Source organism: Tupaia chinensis, unplaced genomic scaffold (assembly GCF_000334495.1).
Source record: "Tupaia chinensis unplaced genomic scaffold, TupChi_1.0 Scaffold000318_1, whole genome shotgun sequence".
Classification (NCBI taxonomy): domain Eukaryota; kingdom Metazoa; phylum Chordata; class Mammalia; order Scandentia; family Tupaiidae; genus Tupaia; species Tupaia belangeri.
Genome location: NW_006159811.1, coordinates 6,080,811 through 6,091,841, shown reverse-complemented (window position 1 = coordinate 6,091,841; position 11,031 = coordinate 6,080,811).

Sequence of the window (11,031 nt, the reverse complement as noted above, 5' to 3'; positions counted from 1 at the left end):
CTATAAAATCAAATATACCAACATTCTTTATTTAATTACTACATAAATACAGCTACACACACACATAAATAAATGTTGGTACTTATTAAACAATTCATAAAATAAGAAAGTTATGAGGCAGTATAGGATTTTTATAGCTCTTTAAAACATTATACATTAAAAGGTTACAATAATGATCAGTTACCTGAACATTCTTTTTTAAATATGAAATTCATTTATAAAGTAATTAAAAACAAGGCCATATAATTGATAGAACTTTCAGACTATGATCAAAACATTACTTGTCAAATAACCAAGAAAGTTTAAGTCACTGGCTTTCTTTTATTAGGAATTCCTAAAGTAGTGGTTTTAAAAACTCCTCTTAAAAACCTAATCAGCTAGGGCCAGCAGGTGGCATGATGTGGTGGTGAAGGCAGAAGACTCCTCCATGGCCAACCATGGTCAAGTATCAGACCCAGGGGCCTGAAAATCACACCAGGCACACATGTGCATGCCCAAAATCCCAGGAGGAGAATGGACAAGGGACTGCTGCTTGGCTATTCCTCCTGGGAGATGATTTCTCACTTTCCCTTGCACTGTCTCTTCCTGTGAGCACAAGCACCCTATGGCAAAAACCCTTCCAACAACAACAACAACAAAACCCAATCAGCAAAGGACTACTAACATTTTTTTCTTCATTAAAAAAATAAAAATTAAATTCTATCCATTTTGGCTTATTCAGTATAAAGCCATCTTAAGTTGTGCTTCCAAAACCCTGTTCCAATAGTTACACATGTAGGTATCTTTTTTTTTTTTAAATAGGTAAGTTAGATAAAATAATAGAGAGAAAGCTGCCAGGTCTGGGACTCAAACTGCAATCAGCCATGTGGGGAGTCCAGCGCCCTTAACCAACACACCACCTGCCAGACCCTCACATGTAGCTATCTTTTTTTTTTTTTTTTTTTTTTAAGCATTATCTAACCAGTGGCCATGTGGGTTAAAGGCGCTGGCCTCCCACATGGCTGACTGTGGTTTCAGTCTCAGACCTGGCAGCTTGCTTTCTCTTTCTCTCTTCCTCTCCCTCTCTAGTAAAATTAAAATAAATAAAGTTAAATAAAATAACTCTTTAAAAAAAAGTTAAAATGTATTTTTAAAAAATTATCTAACTTTATTTATTCCTTCATTCATTTAATTTGACCAGAGACAGACAGAGAAAGAACAAGAGAGAGAGAAAGTGAGAAAGCAAGCCACCAGGTTCGGACTCAAACTGTGGTTGGCCATGTGGGGGTGTCCAGCACCTTAACCACCACGCCATCTGCTGGTCCCACATGTAGCTATCTTAATGTGAGTTGAAGAAAAGTTAAAAATTCAGTTCCTTATTCATACTAACCCCACATCAATAGCCATATGTGGCTAGCGGACATAGTACTAGACAATGCAGTAAGTCCTACTGCACCATAATGATCTTGACAGTAGTGACTAGTGTTCTAAAATGAGTAGTGAGTCTAAAAGGAAACAGCCTAGATCAGTACAAAGCAACTAAAGTCTGAGAGAGATGTCTCTAGGTCAAAAATAAAAAAGAAAGAAATGCCAATTTTCCAAGGTTTATGTAAAGAAAACTGAAAAGTTGAACAATGTGAAACCAGCTAGATTTCCTGAAAGCTAAACTGAAAAATAATTAACTTTAGGAAGTGTTAAAAAAGCAAATAATTAATATACCACAATGTTTACGTAGCAATAATAAAAATACTTGTTAAGAGAATTTAACAAAGGGGCCAGCAGGTGGTATGGTAGATAATGGTGCTGGATTCCCGCATGACCGACCATGATTCAAGGTTCGGACCTGGTGGCTTGTTTTCTTGCTTTCTCTTTCTCTCTCTCATTGTCTCTGGTCAAATTAAAAAATAATCAGGACCAACAGATAGCATAATGGTTATATATCGCTGGACTCCCATGTAGTCTACCGTGGTCTGAGTCCTGGACCCAGTGGCTTAAACTCACACTGGGTGCATATGTGTGCATGCCCAAGATGCTGAGAGGAGAATGGAAGAGAAGGGACTGCAGCATGGCCATCCCCCCTGGGCAGTGATTTCTCGCTTTCTGTCTCTTTGTCTCTGTCTTTTTGGTGAGTGCACATGCCCTATAGCAAAAAAAAACCCTCTAAAATAATAATAATAATAGCAGCAAATGGAATTAAGTAAATAATTATTTTTAAAAAAGGAAGAGAATTTAACAAAGATTGTGATAAGCTATGTTGAGAGGATAAAAAAAGATAAATATGAATGTTGGGAGATGGCAAAAAGAGAGCCATATTTTCAACATTTCATAGTAGGAAATCCATAAATAGTATCTAAAACTGAACTATCAAGAAACAGGCAGGGTACAAGAGACATACGTGTATGTTTTTATTATAAACCTCATAGTATTATTTGGCTTTTTCAACTATGTACCTACCTATTAAGCATGTTTAAGGTTCATGAAATTGTAAAAATGTCCAGAATATATGAAAAGTTTCAAATCTTCAATAAAAAATTTTAAATTTGGAAAAAAAAAAAAAGGTTCACTGAACTTTTTTTTTTATAAAGAGAGAGACTTTTGCTATAGGGTGCATGCCCCAGAGTGGATGGCCACACCACAATCCCTTATCCTCTGTTCTCTCGGGATTTTGGGCATGCAAGCACAGACACCCAATGTGAGTTTTAAGGTGCCAGCTCCAGGACTCGAGCTGAGACTGACCATGTGGGAGTCCAGTCCAGTGATATAACCATTACACATACCATCTGCTGGTCTCCCACCAAACTTTTTAAATTTCCACATTCAACTCCCAACTCCAGCTATCCTTTTTTCTATTAATCATTTCACAAACTTCACCTGTTTGCTATTCAACTTACCTCAGATTACCTCTAGTTAACAACTACATTGTGATTTTATTTTTGCTTTTTTAAACTCTTGATTTTTCTATAATGAGCAGAAATATTTTCATACTAAAAAGAATGACGATAAGTAACTTAGGAAAAATATTATCTATATTGAAAGATCATTTCTTTTAAGAATTCTTGATTGCCTACTCAAATATGATTTCTCTCTTCTGAAAGTAGCATTCCTCTATCTCAACGAAATTATAAATTCCTTTGAGATCAAATCTATCACTACCGGGAACCAGCAGTTGGCGTAACGGCTATGTCACTGGACTCCCACATAGTTGACCCCGGTTCGCGTCCTGGACCCGGTGGCTTAGAACTCACGCCGGGCACATGTGCATGCATGCCCAAGATCCCAAGAGGAGAATGGAGGAGAAGGGATTGCGGCGTGACCATCCCCCCTGGGGGGTGATTTCTCGTTTTCTGTCTCTGTGTGTCTGTCTGTCTGGCAAGCGCACGTGCCCTATAGTGAAAAAAAAAAATCTCTCAAAAAAAAAAAATAAATCTATTACTACCATCTTTTTATTACTAACTGTGCCCACAGCACTTTGATGAAACAGATAATCAATGTTCCAGTTTCAACCACTGGGGCCAAAAACAAAAATATACAACCGAAGACAAAACAAACAAATGCAAGTATGATCTCTATTTCATAAGCCAATCCTCTAATGTTTGAAGGCTGCTTTCACGCTCAGCAATTCATCTTTTTATAGCTGAAAAACTGTTTCTCATAAGACACTTTTGCCTTTCCAAATTAGTACATTTTATTACGAATGTAGTCTAAAGTCATTAGCTATGGGGTTTTTTGCTCTTTTTAAAGGTTTTTGCTATAGAGAACATCTGCTGGTCAGAGACAGTGGGAGGTAAGGTAAGTAATCACCCCTTCTCCATTCTCCTCTTGGGATTTTGCATGTGTATGCACACACACCAAGCATGATTTTTAAGCTACCAGATATGGAACTCAAACCCTGGTAGGCAATGTGGAAATCCATGCCACCTTTTAGATCCAATCTGTAACTTTTTTTTTTTTTTGGAGAGGTTTTTGCCATAGGGCGCGTGTGCTTGCCAGACAGACAGAAAGCGAGAAATCATCCCCCAGGGGGGATGGCCATGCTGCAATCCCTTCTCCTCCATTCTCCTCTTGGGATCTTGGGCACGCATGCACATGCACCTGGCATGAGTTTTAAGCCACCAAGTCCGGGACGTGAACAGCGGTCGACTACATGGGAGTCCAGCGACATAGCCATTATGCCAACTGCTGGTCTCCCAATCTGTAACTTTTTTAAAACAAAGAACTCTGGTCAAAGAAGAAAGTACAGAGAAATTAGAAAATACTTGATAGCCTGGCAGCAGTGTTGCACACAGTAGGGATGCTGCTGTGTCATGCTGGAAGCCATTTGGAAAGGCTCCAGGTTCTGTTGCTGGGGCTACCTGTACATGCCAAGTGTGCCCACAGGTGTATCCATGTTCTTAGCTGACTATACAGCTAGGGGGAGGAACACAGAATGAATATCCTGTCAAGGGTGTCTGAGTGTGTGTGTGTCTCTCTCATAAAATTAACAAACTTGAAAAAGAAAAGGGACCAGCAGTTAGCGTAATGGCTATGTGTCGCTGGACTCCCATGTAGTCGACTGCAGTTCAAGTCCTGAACCTGGTAGCTTAAACTCATGCTGGGTGCATGTGCACGCGTGCCCAAGATCCTGAAAGGAGAATGGAGGAGAAGGGATTGCAGCATGGCTATCCCCTCTGGGGGTGATTTCTAGCTTTCTGTCTCTCTCTGTCTTTCTGGCGAGTGCATGTACCCTATAGCAAAAACCTCTCAAAAAAAAAAAAAAAAGATATACATATATATATATATATATGTATGGGTTTGTTTTGTTTTGTGACTGGGGGGAATGAAGCTGCATGTTAAAAAAAAAAAAAAGAAAAAGAAAGAAAAGAAAAATACTTAAGATGAGCGAAAATGAAGAATACTAAAATATGCCAAGGGTGGAATAAGAGCAGTGCTTAGAGGTATATTAATTCCTGAAAATGCCTGTATTAATTGGCAACTCTATCTAGACTGACCAAGGGGAGGGGGCTCAATTACAAAAATTAGGAATGAAAAGAGGATCGACCCTATCTTGTAAAAATAGTAATTACAAAGGAATTTTATGAAAACTTGATGAAAATAAACTAGATAATTTAGATGACGTGGACAAATTCCTAGAAACAAAAGCTGAATAGTAAAATAAAGAGACTTAATTACTAAAACAAACAAACAGAAATCAATGAAAAATCTGATGCCAGATGGTAGTGCACCAGTAAAACACAACATGCTGTGAGGCTGACACACATGGGAAAACTCTGGGTTCACATCTGGAGACCTCCCTGAGTATACTAAGGAGGTATGTGCCCATGATCCACAGCTGGCTGGAGGTAAATCACTGTCACTATCTCTCTCATGGAAGAAATAAACTAAGGGGGAAAAAAATTACATGCCCAGAAGACTTGACTAGTTATTGGCACAAAATATTTACAGAAATATTAATACTAATTCTCACAAATTCTTTCAACGAATAGAAGAAACTTACCCAACTTATTCTATGAAGCCGTTATTACCCTGCTATCAAAATGAAATATCATTAGAAAACTGCAGACTAGTATTTCTTCTGGACACAGATTAAAAAAAAATATTCCTCAGAAAAATATAAGCAAAAAAAAAACACTCTCCAAAGATGACATACGAATAGCCAAAAGGCATTATGAAAAAATGTTCAACATCCCTCATCGTAAGGGAAATGCAGATAAAAACAACAATGAGGTACCACCTAACCCCAGTCAGAATGTCTAAGATTAAAAAAACAAAAAATGATAAGTGTTGGCGGGGGTGGGGGGTGTGTGTGTGGGGTGGTGGTGGTGGTGGTGGTGGTGGTGGTGGTGGTGGTGGTGGTGGTGGTGGTGGTGGTGGTGGTGGTGGTGGTGGTGGTGGTGGTGGTGGTGGTGGTGGTGGTGGTGGTGGTGGTGGTGGTGGTGGTGGTGGTGGTGGTGGTGGTGGTGGTGGTGGTGGTGGTGGTGGTGGTGGTGGTGGTGGTGGTGGTGGTGGTGGTGGTGAAAGGGGAACTCTTTTACACTGCTGGTGGGAATGTAAATTGGTCCAGCCCCTGTGGAGGGTAATTTGGAGATTCCTCAAAAATCTACAAATAGATTTACCATATGATCCAACAATCCCACTCCTTGGTATCTACCCAAAGAACAGAAGAATTCTTCATTGGAAAAGTGCTTGCACATCGATGTTTATTGCGGCACTTTTCACAATTGCTAAGTCATGGAACCAACCCAAATGCCCCCATATGAAGGAATGGATTGAAAAACTGTGGCACATATACTCTATGGAATACTATTCAGCCACAAAAACCAACAGAACCCTGGCTTTTGACAGAAAGTGGAAGAATATGGAAGATGTACTGCTGAGTGAGGCAAGCCAGGCTATAAAGGAGAGACATTGTATGTCCCCTCTTAACATATACCAAATGTCTGCACTCTATGACTGAAGCTGATTGACTAACGGTTGTACAAACACAAGAGATGGGTGTGAATGTCAGATGAGGTGTATGTGGAGGAGGGGGGCCTAATGAAGGACATTTGGAGAAGGGATACGAAGGTAGAGCATTGACGGGATGGGGAAGCGGGGGGTTACTGGTTGAAGACATTTTGATCAACGGGACTAGGGAGAAATGTTCACATATTGAAATGTTCACATTTTAAGCTAAACAATGCAATTGTATGTATATACAAAAAGAAATAATTTTAATAAAAAATATTAAAAAAAGAAAAAAATAAGCAAACGGAATCCAGCAACTTGAGAAAAACTAAAGAATTATACAGTACAACCACATGCGGTTTATCCCAGAAATGCAAGACTGTTTTAACATTATTAAATCAGTTCAAGTATCGTACCAATAGAAAAAAAGGATCATTCTTTGCTCACACTAGGGAAATGTAATAGGGATAAAAGAAAAAATTTAAATTTCCTTAAACTTTTAAAAACTGACATAAATAACGCAAGTAAAAGACAAACAGAATGGGAGATACCTGTGTTGATATACCAGTTTAAACTTGACTACAAAAAAAAAAAAGAAAGAAGAAAAGGGTGATACCTGACCCTCTACTGGATCCTGTACTAGAGGGAAATAAATGCTGTAAAGGTCATTACTGGGTCAAATGACATAATTAGAACATCGACAGTAATTCATAAAAGCCAAGGTATCAGCCCAGCCATGGTGGCACAAGCCAGAAGGCATCAGTGAAATGGCTAAGGCCAAATGGGAGGCCTTCCCTTCTGTCTAATCTAAGTAGGCAGGATTAACGGTGTACATATACAGTCAGAGCTAACCGAGACACTAGGGCAGAGGGATTACAAGACCCTGTCAAAAATATTTACCTATCTCTCTCTCCCTCAGGGGGGTGGGGTAAGAAAGAAATGAAGGAAGATGTCAATCCTAAATTTACTAAAATTGAAAACTTTACCATGATTCTGTAAGGGAATAGCTCTGTTTTTAGGAAATTTAGAAGAGATCATAATGTAGGCAACTTATATTCAGAACAAAAGACAAAACCAACAGAGTAAAATGTTAACAATAGGTGAATTTGGATAAAGGATTTAAATTTGAAATTATTTACAAGACTGTAGAAAAAAGCATAAACAAAATAAAGGGTATTTTTTACACTCCTTTAACATTAGTGACAGATACTATGATTCACCAAAGTATGGGCTTGGTTTTCCTTCTATTTTTTTTTTTCCAGAGAGAGATTTTCGCTACAGGGAGAGCGCATTCTCCAGAAACAGAAAGTGAGAAATCACCCTGTGAGGTGGGGAAGGTCACACTGCAATCCCTTCTCCTCTATTCTCTCTCTTCTTGGGATATTGGGCACACATGGGCTTGAGTTTTGGGGCACCAGTCCGGGACTTGAACTGCAGTGAATCACTTGAGAGTTCAGAGATGTAACCATTACACCACCTGCTAGTCCCAAAGGGTCTTCCTTCTTTTACTGACAGTACACATGTCTGTTTTCTCATGTGTAAAACAGACTATTTGAGTTAGATTAATGAATTCTGCTAAATAATAAACACTTAAAATATAATTTTACTGTTTCAAATAACAAAACTTTATAGTTGTGCTTTGTTATCACATGCCCACTGTTGGTCATATTAGAATACTGAATGCTTTTTGGGGATGTCTCTACGAACTGAAAGACTCAGGACCAGCAGTCAGCATAATGGCTATGTTGTTGGACTCCCATGTTGTCAACCATGGTTCAAGCCCTGGACCCGGTGGCTTAAACTCATGCCAGGCGTGTGTGTGTGTGCCCAAGAGCCCGAGAAGAGATTGGAGAAGGGACTGCAGCATGGCCATCCCCCCTGGGGGGTGATTTCTTGCTTTCTGTCTGTCTCTGTCTTTCTGGCAAGCACATGCACCCTATAGCAAAAACCTCTCCAAAAAATAACCAAAAACCAAAAAACAAAAACAAAGACTGTGGTTGGTTGATATATCCCAAATACACAGCTATAATAACTTTATGACTGGTTCACATTCCTCCTCTCATTCTCTCAACTGCTGCTATACCTTTCCTCATGTTTATCAAACAGTTTAGTTACTACTTTGAAAACTGCTTATTGCACAGCGTAAGCTGTATTACGGATATATTCAATACATATAGGGCCTCCTGCTCTTCAGTAGTGGTTACAGAATATAAACAACTTCATTAATATAGCATTAATACATTTATTATAAGCATAACGCCTACTCTTTAATAACCCTGTACTGGGGCCAATATGTGGCATGTTGGTTAAGGACTGTACTCCCACATGGCCTGACCATGGTTTGAGTCCCGGACCTTGTGGCTTGCTTTCTCACTTTTTCTGTTGAGCATGTGTTCTAACAAACTTAATAGCAGTAAGTAAAATAAATAACTTTTAAAAAATAACCCTATACTGGAGCTGACCTCTGGATATTAGGTCTTTTCTGAAGAGGGATTCACTAATGTAACCATAAAAGAACCATCTTTCCTACTAGGACCTTGCTGACTTTATGCACCAGCAATAGTGAACTATATAGGTACTTCTAATTCTGGGCTCTTTCTCAATTTCTATGCCTTTCTACACACCATTGGTTTCAACTTGAAATGTCATTCTCCAGGTCCATTTCCCTTTCTAAAGTTGTCATCAGTATATGAATAGTACCCTCAGCAACATGCAGCTACCTTCCTATACGTGTACTTGGACATAATTCTACTTTTACATTTAATTGTTCCACAATTATTTGCAGACCTGCCTCTCCTACTAACCATGAGTTCCTTGATGGCAGATAATCTCGAGTTTAACACTATGCCTAATAAATAAAAAGTTTACGTTTGTTAAGTACATAACATGTAAAAACACTAAGTGCTTACTACTAGACCAGTAATTGTTCAAAGAGCTATGCCATATAAATCATTAACCTCCACACAACCTCGTTGTGTCTAAGACCATTTTAAATATGAAACTTGCACAGAAAGTTAAATACTCATAAAAGGGTACTCCAAAAAGTTCTGAGAAAGGGCCAGAGATAGAGAAATGGTTCCATCACTGGAATCCCAGAGGCAAGTCTGGTTCGAGTCCTAGACCAGGTGGTGTAAATCTCACACCAGGAGCAACTGCATGTGTGCCCCAAATCCTGATGAGAATGGAGGAGCCAGGATTGCAGTGTGGTGGTCACCCCCTCCCAGGGTTGGGGGGGGGGTTTGGGGGGCAACCTCTCACTTTCTCTCTATACCGAGTGCATGCGCTGTATAGTAAAAAAAAAAAAAAAAAACTCTTAAAAATATTTCTGGGAAAATGGAGCTACAAGTTTATTTTGGTGCAAAAAAATAAAAATCCAACACACATTTCCCACATATTAGAACATGGATACACACTCTCAGCATCCAATCTTAACCAAGGCACATTTTAGAGTTCCATTCTAACCGAGTTACTACATAAACTTACTATCCGCAACTGCAGATCTCTACTACACCTTCCCAACAAACGGTAATTCTAATAGACTGCCCTCCATCAGTACTAAGAAACTTCTAGACCCGTTTTGATCTTTCCTCCCTTTGGTCCCAGATTAGCCAATCTAACTTCTGTCCCTTCTTTATTTGTCCATTCCTTTCTATCTGGTATGGCACACATGACCTGGAAAGTTAGAAGCAGGTAACACTATTGTTAATCTTTTCAACAAATTCACTTTCGGAATACACAATACAGTAAAACAGAACCAGTCTGAATTCTAGCCACTGGTTCTAGCAGTGTTATCTAACGGGAAGTTATTTAATCTTGTGGAGTCTGTTTTCCTCATTTTTAAAACCAGGCTCCTACAACCTGCATCAGCAAGTCCTTCTGAGGACTAAGAGTTCCAAACCATTTAGAGCAGTGTCTGGCAGATAAGCTTAAGTGTTATCATTACTAACAGTTAAAGTCATGCCCTGCTGCCTAAACGCTGAGTGGTCTACCACTAACAAAAATGCTAAATATTTCAGCTTCACTCAAAAACTTTCAATGTGATGCCGTCCTACCTCCAGAAAGATACCTTCCACGACTACACTACCCGATTCTCAACCCTTGCCAAAACGATCTGCAAGGAACCCCTGGCCCGGCAGAGGACCTTCTGCCCGCTTTTTAGTATCCTGGTGTTCTCCGCCCTTCAGGGTGCAACTCAAATCTCACCTCCCCTACATCGTCCCCCACGCCCGCCCTGGGAAACGTCCCTGCCTCGAATTTCCGCAGCACTGGCAGTTCGCCCCCGTTCATTTGACATTCACTCCGCTATACTAGATAAATCCTCTTCCTGTAGTCGCCTCAGGACGGTTCCAGCCTCAGGGTGGGGGGTGTGTCCCCTTCTTTATGTACTCCTTCAGGCTCGCGCAGTCTAGAACACGCACTTCAGAGGAGGCAATGTGCTGTTGCTATTAAAAAAAAAGTTACTGGCTGACAGAAAAATCGTCCTGAAGGGGAAGTCGGCAGAGCCTTTCTCCAGCTGGGCAGGTGCCGGGTCGGTCTCAGCCGGAGGCGGGCAGGGGGCGTCCCTCAGGTCTCCAGGAGGGCTGGGTGGGCCACCCCGGGCCCTTCCCC